The sequence below is a fragment of the Heterodontus francisci genome, chromosome 34 (assembly GCF_036365525.1).
Source record: "Heterodontus francisci isolate sHetFra1 chromosome 34, sHetFra1.hap1, whole genome shotgun sequence".
Lineage (NCBI taxonomy): Eukaryota > Metazoa > Chordata > Chondrichthyes > Heterodontiformes > Heterodontidae > Heterodontus > Heterodontus francisci.
The window spans coordinates 21920054-21928539 of NC_090404.1; positions in this window are offsets into that span (position 1 = coordinate 21920054).

Below are 8486 nucleotides of genomic sequence, written 5' to 3' on the forward strand. Positions count from 1 at the left end.
TCGGGCTGAAGGAAGGTTTTTACAGTTCCCCAGGGGTCAGTATTGGGACTCTTGATTTCCTGATATATATGGATGAGCTAGACCTTGGTGTACAGGGCACAATTTCAAAATTTGCTGATGATATGAAACTTGGGAGGCATTGTGAACTGTGAGGAGGAGTGTGGAACTACAAAAGGACATAGGCAAGTTGGTAGATTGGGTGGACAAGTGGCAGATGAATTTCAATCCTGAGAAATGTGAAGTGATTCCTTTTGTCGGAAGAACATGGAGAGACAATATAACATAAAGGGGAAATATCTAAAAGGGGCAAAAGAGCAGAGGGACCTGGATGTAGATGTGCATAAGTCATTGAAGGTGGTGGGACAGGTTGAGAGAGCAGTTAATAAAGCATACAGTATCCTAGCTGTTATTAATAGCAGCATGGAGTACAAGAGCAAGGAAGTTATGTTGAACTTGTACAAGACACTAGTTTGGCCTCAGATGTTGTATTGTGTCCAGTTCTGGGCACCGCACTTTAGGAAAGATGTAAGGGCATTGGAGAGTGTACAGAAAAGATTCACAAGAATGGTTCCAGGGTGAGGAGCTTCAGGTATGAAGACAGACTGGAAAAGTTGGGATTGCTTTTGTTAGAGAAAAGGCTGAGAGGTGATTCAATGGAGATGTTCAAAATCATGACTGGTCTGGACAGAGTGGATAGGTAAAAACTGTTCCCACTCGTGAAATGATCGAGAACGAGAGGGCACAGATGTAAAGTGATTGGCAAAAGAAGCAAAAGCAACATGAAAAATTTAACGAGTGGTTCGGATGTGGAATGCACTGCCTGAGAGTGTGGTGGAGGTAGGTTCAATTGAGGCATTCAAAAGGGAATTAGACTGTTGTCTAAAAAGGAAGAATGTGCAGGGTTACGGAGGAGAAGGCGGGTAGAGGCATTTGGTGAATTGTTCATTTGGAGAGCTGCTGCAGACACAATGGGCTGAATGGCCTCCTTCTGCATTGTACCAATTCTGTGATTCTGAGATAAGGAGAATTTTTTACACTCAAGATTGAAACTCTCTACCCTGGAGGGCTGTTGATGCTCATTCCTTGAGTATATTGAAGACAGAGAGTGATAGATTTGTGGATACAGGGGAATCAAGGAGCATGGGGAAAGTGCGGGAGGGTGGTGACAGGTAGAAGATCAGTCACAATCTTATTGAAAGATGCAGCAGATGCTCTCTCTTTCATTCACTCTCTCTTTTAAAATATTTAATACATAAAAACATGTCACACACTGCAACCTGATGTCATTTTTAAAATGCTTAGACAGAAATATTTCATAGCACGTTTCAATTAAGTTTACATCTGTGATATAGAGAAAGAGCCAGAGAAATGGACAGAGAGACAGAACAAGATCGAGGAACAGAGATGCAGCCTAGATAGGAATTTAGGAGAATAGAAATATGGAGAGACAGGAACAGAGAGAGACAAGAGACAGAGACAGAGAGACAGATACACACACATAAGGAATTAACTGTTTCTGCTTTCTAAGCATGATTTGTATTTGGATATTGCTGAGACATTGTCTGTGTAACTGAGAGGGAACCCTGGATTCTTGCTGTTATTTTGTTTAAAAATATTGCTGCCTTGTTTTTTTGTAATCAATTCCCACCTAAAACAGATTTATCTGACTGTGATCACATGGCTGTTTGTGGGATCTTGCCGTGCACAATTTTCCTGCTGCATTCCTGATATTACAACGGAGACCACTGACTGTAAAGCACTCCTTGGGGTTTGAAAGTAAAGACCTTAACTTGAACCCGTTATGATTACCATTTAAAGCTTATGTTTTAGGCAGTGCAATGGTTAAATGAAATGTGCAGCAGCTGTTTTCATTCAGTACCATTCACAGCTCCTCAGATTCTGAAGCAGTCCATGTCCACATGTAGTGAGTTCTGGACAACATTCAGGCTTGGGCTGATAAAGTGGCTGATCCGGAATGGGACAAGCATCCTTGCTGGGAGATTTGCTAGTTCTGTTGGGGGAGGTTTAAACTAATTTGGCAGGGGGATGGGATACAGAGTTGAGGTACAGTAGGGGGTAATATAGAACAGAAAGTGAGTCTGCCTGGGAGGCAGACCAAATATAGACCTGGTAAGGCACAAGGGAAAAATGCAAGGTTGGATTGCTTCTATTTCAATGCAAGGAGTCTTACTAGTAAGGCAGATGATTTGAGGGCTTTGATTAGCACATATGGGATTATATTATTGCTCTCACAGAGACATGGCTGAGGGAGGGACAGGACTGGCAGCTCAATATTCCAGGGTATAAAATCTTCAGGCGCGATAGGGGAGGGGATAAAAGAGGAGGTGGCATTGCACTGTTGATCAAGGAGTCAATTACTGCAGTCAGGAGGGATGACATCTTAGAAGGTTCCTCAAATGAGGCCATTTGGGTAGAAATTAAAAACAAAAAGGGGGCAATCACTTGACTGGGTGTGTACTACAGGCCTCCAAACAGTCAGGAAGAGATAGAGGAGCAGATATGTTGACAAATCTCTGAAAGGTGTGAAAATAATAGGGTAATAATAGTAGGGGATTTCAACTTCCCCAATATCAACTGGGATATGCTTAGTGCAAAAACCTTAAAAGGGGCAGAATTCTTAAAATGCAGACAGGAGAGTTTTTTGAGCCAGTATGTAGAAAGTCCTACAAGAGAAGAGGCAGTACTGGACCTAATCCTAGGGAATGAAGCCAGTCAAGTGGTAGAAGTGTCAGTGGGGGAGCATTTCGGGGATAGTGACCATAACTCTGTAATATTTAAGGTAGTTATGGACAAGGACAAGGATGGACCAGAAATAAAGGTACCGAATTGGGGGGATGGACCAGAAATAAAGGTACCGAATTAGGGGAAGGTCGATTTCAATATGATAAAACAGGATCTGGCCAAAGTGGACTGGGAGCAGCTACTTGTAGGAAAGTCCACAACACATCAGTCGGAGTCATTTAAAGAGGAAATAGTGAGAGTTCAGAGCGAACATGTACCCATTAAGGTGAAGGGTAAGACTAATAGGCCCAGGGAACCCTGGATGTCAAGGGATATAGAGGATTGGATCAGGGGAAAAAAGGAGGCTTATGGCAGATCCCAAGCATTGAAAACAGTGGAGGCACTAGAGGAGTATAGAAAGTGTAGGGAGGCACTTTAAAAAGTAATTAGGAGAGCAAAGAGGGGGCATGAAAAAACACTGGCGGGCAAGATAAAGGAAAATCCCAAGGCATATTAAGGGTAAGAAGATAACCAGAGATAGAGTAGGGCCCATTAGGGACCAATGTGGCAATCCTTGTGTGAAGCTGGAGGACATAGATGATGTTTTAAATGATTACTTTTCATCGGTGTCCACTATGGGGAAGGACGATGTAAATGTAGAGATCAGGGAGGGGGATTGTGATATACTTGAACATATTAGCATTGAAAGGGAGGAAATGTTAGCTGTTTTAGCAGGCTTAAAAGTGGATAAATCCTCAGGCCAGATGAGATGCATCCCAGGCTGTTTTCAAATCCTCTCTAGCCACAGGAGAGTTACCAGAGGACTGGAAGACAGTGAATGTGGTACCATTATTCAAGAAGGGTAGTAGGGATAAACCAGGTAATTACAGGCCAGTGAGTCTAATATCAGTGGTTTGGAAAATATTGGTAAAAGTTCTTAGGGACAAGATTAATCTCCACTTGGAGAGGCAGGGATTAATCAGGGATAGTCAGCATGGCTTTGTCAAGGGGAGATTGTTTCTAACTAACTTGATTGAATTTTTCGAGGAGTTGACTAGATACGTCGATGAGGGTAAAGCAGTTGATGTAGTATACATGGATTTCAGTAAGGCTTTTGATAAGGTCCCACATAGGAGATTGGTTAAGAAGGTAAGAGCCCATGGGATCCAGGGCAATTTGGCAAATTGGATCCAAAATTGGCTTAGTGGCAAGAAGCAGAGGGTAATGGTCGAGGGCTGTTTTTGCGATTGGAATCCTGTGACCAGTGGTGTACCACAGGGATTGGTGCTGGGATCCTTGCTGTTTGTAGTGTACATTAATGATTTAGACATGAATATAGGAGGTATGATCAGTATGTTCGCAGATGACACGAAAATTGGTGGTGTTGTAAATAGTGAGAAGGAAAGCCTTAGATTACAGGGAGATATAGATGGGCTGGTAAGATGGGCGGAGCAGTGGCAAATGGAATTTAATCCTGAAAAGTGTGAGGTAATGCATTTTGGGAGGAGTAACAAGGCAAGGGGTTACCCAATGGCTGGTAGGATCCTAGGAAGTACAGAAAGTCAGAGGGACTTTGGTGTACTTGTCCATAGATCACTGAAGGCAGCAGCAGAGGTAGTTAAGGTGGTTAGGAAGGCATATGGGATACTTGCCTTTATTAGCCGAGGCATAGAATATAAGAGCAAGGAGGTTATGATGGAGCTATATAAAATGCTAGTTAGGCAGGAGTACTGTGTACGGCTGGAGTACTGTGTACAGTTCTGGTCACCACACTATAGGAAGGATGTAATTGCACTGGAGAGGGTGCAGGGGAGATTCACCAGGATGTTGCCTGGGCTGGAGCATTTCAGCTATGAAGAGAGACTGAAAAGGCTAGGGTTGTTTTCCTTAGAGCAGAGAAGGCTGAGGGGGACATCATTGAGGTGTACAAGATTATGAGGGCATTGATAGGTTAGATAGGAGGAAACTTTTTCCCTTAGAGGAGGGGTCAAGAACCAGGGGGCACAGATTTAGGGTAAGGGGCAGGAGGTTTAGGAGCGATCTTAGGAAACATTTTTTCACCCAATGGGTGGTTGAAATCTGGAACGCACTGCTTGAAGAGGTGGTGGAAGCAGGAACCCTCACAACATTTAAGATGTATTTAGGTGAGAACTTGAAACGCCATACCATATAGGGCTACGGGCCAAGTGCAGGAATATGGGATTAGAATAGTTGGGTGCTGTATGGCCAGCACAGACACGATGGGCCGAAGGGCATGTTTCTGTGCTGTATAACTCTATGACTAACAGTTGCACTACACAAGTACTAGGCGATGATGATCTCCAACAACAGAGAATCTAACCATCTCCTCGTGACATTCAACAGCTGAATCACCCACTGGCATCCTGGGGGTTACCATTGGCCAGAAATTTAACTGGACCAGCTGTATAAATACTATGGCTGCAAGAGCAGGTCAGAGGCTGGGAATTCTGAAACAAGTAACTCCGCAAAGGCCTGTCCATCATCTACAAGGCACAAGTCAGGAGTGCAATGGAATACTCTCCAATTGAGTGTATGAGTGCAGCTCCAAAAACACTCAAGGAGCTTGAGATTATCCAGGACAGAGCAGCCCACTTGATAGGCATCCCATCCACCACCTTCAACATTCACTCCCTTCACCACTGATGCACAGTGACAGCAGTGTGTACCATCTACAAGATGCACTGCAGCAACAAGCCAAGACTGCTGCAACAGTACCTTTTAAACCAACAACCTCTACCACCTAGCAGGACAACAGCAGCAGAGGCATGCGAAACACCACCACCTGGAAGTTCACCTCCAGGTCACACACCATCCTGACTTGGAAATATATTGCCATTTCTTCAATGTTGCTGGATCACAATCTTGGAACTCCCTTCCTAACAGCAATGTGGATGTACCCGCACCAAATGGACTGCAGTGGTTCAAGGCAGCTCACCACCACCTTCTCAAGGGCAAGTAGGGATGGGAAACAAATGCTGGCCTTGCCAGCAATGCCACATCCCATGAAAGAATAACATTTGTTTTTTTAGTGAGGTTCTGATGGTGGATTTCTCTCTCTCTCTCTCTGTCTTTCCATCTTTCTGAATGAGAGAAACGGGGGGGGAGAGGGGGGGTGGTAGAGAGAAAGGACAGTGTGATGGTAACAGTGGGACAGACAGCAAAACAGAGGGACGGGGGATGAAGAATCACAGGATCTGAGGGTCTCCAATGTGAGCTCCCAGCCTCTGGAGTAAATCCCCTCAGTCACATTGGTCCAGAAGGTTGGATTTGCAAAAATAAATCCTGGGACGGTGATTTTCAAAAGTCTCCCAAAGGAATCAGCAGCTTTTTCCCAGTTTAATAGGAATTTAGCACTTTCTGGAGGCAGAGGGGGATGTCCCTAGACTTGGAGTCCACTTGGTGGGGGGGGTGGGTGGGGCTTTTGCAGCAGGTGTGAGGATGGAGAAGCAGTGGCTCTCACGTCCCATCTGGATATAATCACATTGCTGCTTGCTGTGTCCAAATTGCCTGCAGCATTTCCTGCATTGCAACAATGACCAGGCTTTTAATTTATTGATTGTAAAGCGGTCAGGAGGCTGTGAAATAAGACCTGAACCTGTGTAAAGGCTTGTTATAATTCCTGATTAATGCCTGTGTTTTAGGCAGTGCAAAGAGGAGGGTTAAATGAATCCCATTTTATTTTACTGAGATTCTAATTGTGGATTTCTCTGTCTCTCTCCCTCTCTCTCTCTCTTATTTCTCCCCAGCCTCCTTCTCTCTTTTTCTGTATTTAAACTTTTGATAAACAATAAAAATTCTGCAGACTGTGATGTTATTTGTTCTTATTATAGGTGGGAGAGGATGGGGAAGAGTGGCTCTCATTTATCTATTTTCACATTGCTGCTTGTGGGATCTTGCTGTGCACAAATCGCCTTCAGCGTTTTGGACTTTGCAACAATGCCCGTGTTTCAAAAATTAATTCATTCTCTAATTGCACAGTGTCAGGAGTGCTTTCACAAAGTTTGTCATAATTTCTGAATAATGCCTGTGTTTTAGGCAGAGAGATGAATTTTGAGGTTTAAATGCAATGTGCAGCAGCCATTTTAACCCATTTTGCTGAGTTTCTGATTGTGGATTTCTCTCTCTGTCTCTCCCTCTCTCTCTAAATGAGAAAAAGCAGGAAAGGGAGAGAGAGGAGAGAGCGAGTGTGTCAGTGGGAGAAACTACAAAACAGAGGGGCGGCAGATGAAGAGACACAGAATCTGGGGGTCTCCAGTGTGTTGTCGCTGCCCAGCTCCCAGCCTCTGGAGTAAATCCCCTCAGTCACACCCTTCCAGAAGGTCTGATTTGCAAAAAATAAATCCTGGGACGGTGATTTTAAAAGGTCTCCTGAAGGAATCAGCAGCTTCTCTCCACTGTAACACTGAATGTAGAAAACATCAATCCTGGGCTGAGTGGGTACAGGGGCAGTGAACAGGAGAGGGATGGGGAATCACCACTGTGTGTGTTTTTACAATGAGGCATAAACAGATAGTGAGACACAGAGAGAAATAGAGGGAGAGAAAGAGATTGAAATAACAGGTTAAACACAGAGGGAGAGACACAGGCTCTGGGGTTCTCCAGTGTTTAGTGACTGCCCAGCTCCCAGCCTGTGTAGAAAACCATCCTCTCCCAACTTCTTACAACCTTCCCAACGGTTAGATGTGTAAAGATAAATCCTGGGACAATGATAAGGAATTAGCACCTTTCTGGAAATTTTAAAGAGAGTTTAGTAGCTTCTGGACAGACTGGGCCCTGGTCATGTCACTGTCCTCCTGTAGCTTAGCTGAAAGATGCAGCAAATGTTCTCAACAATGACCTTGTATGGATAAATTCACAAATCATCAAAAAGCAGCTCCCTGGAATGTCTCTGGTCAAAGCAGCCATGGTACCTGGATTAACATGACAAAGGACAAGATAGCCCCTCTTGCATTATAAATCTGTTCCCTCTTTCCAGTCTCTGGGTTTATAGTGGGGGATGTGGAAATGGTGTTGCTGAGATTGTCCATATTTAATGAGTGACAGAGAGAATAGCTCTGGGCTATTGATGTGTCTTCTATTTTAAACAGTCTTTGTTTTGTTTTCAACTATGTTTCATTTCTCTCTCTCCAGGAGATTTTTAGAAGCTGCAACAGGTCGATACAGAGGGAGTGTGTGGTTTGGCGAGAGGAATCCTTGGACAAGAGCTTCCTCCACAGGAGAATAATAATAAAGATATATGTTTCTGTGTCACTCATTCTTACCTACAGAAAAAAAGTCATCTGTTTTAGGGGGTTTGAGATATTTTGACAACAAGGTGGAGGGGGAGAGGGGGCTTCAGAAACACAAAGGTTGAGAACTGCTGTTCCAGAGCACCAAATGTAACCTGTATATTTCACCCTCTCTGTCTCTTCCTGCAACTTTATCTCTGCACCTCCCTGGCTCTCGGCTTCTCCACGTCTGCCTTTATATCTCAGTATCTTTGTTTAAATCCCTATCTGTTGTTACGAGAGTTTCCATTTTTGTATTGAATCTTGAGAATCTATATTTTTCAAAAAAAACGGAAAAGGATTTCAGTTACATTGAATCATCTGATCAACAGAAGGTTGCCTCGTAAACACTTTTTTTTAACTGGAAGGCACCTGTTTGCAAGGAACACAGCAGGGGGGTTGTGTGTTGCCCTCAAGAGCTAGTTTCTTAATGACACACCACGATTTATGGTTATT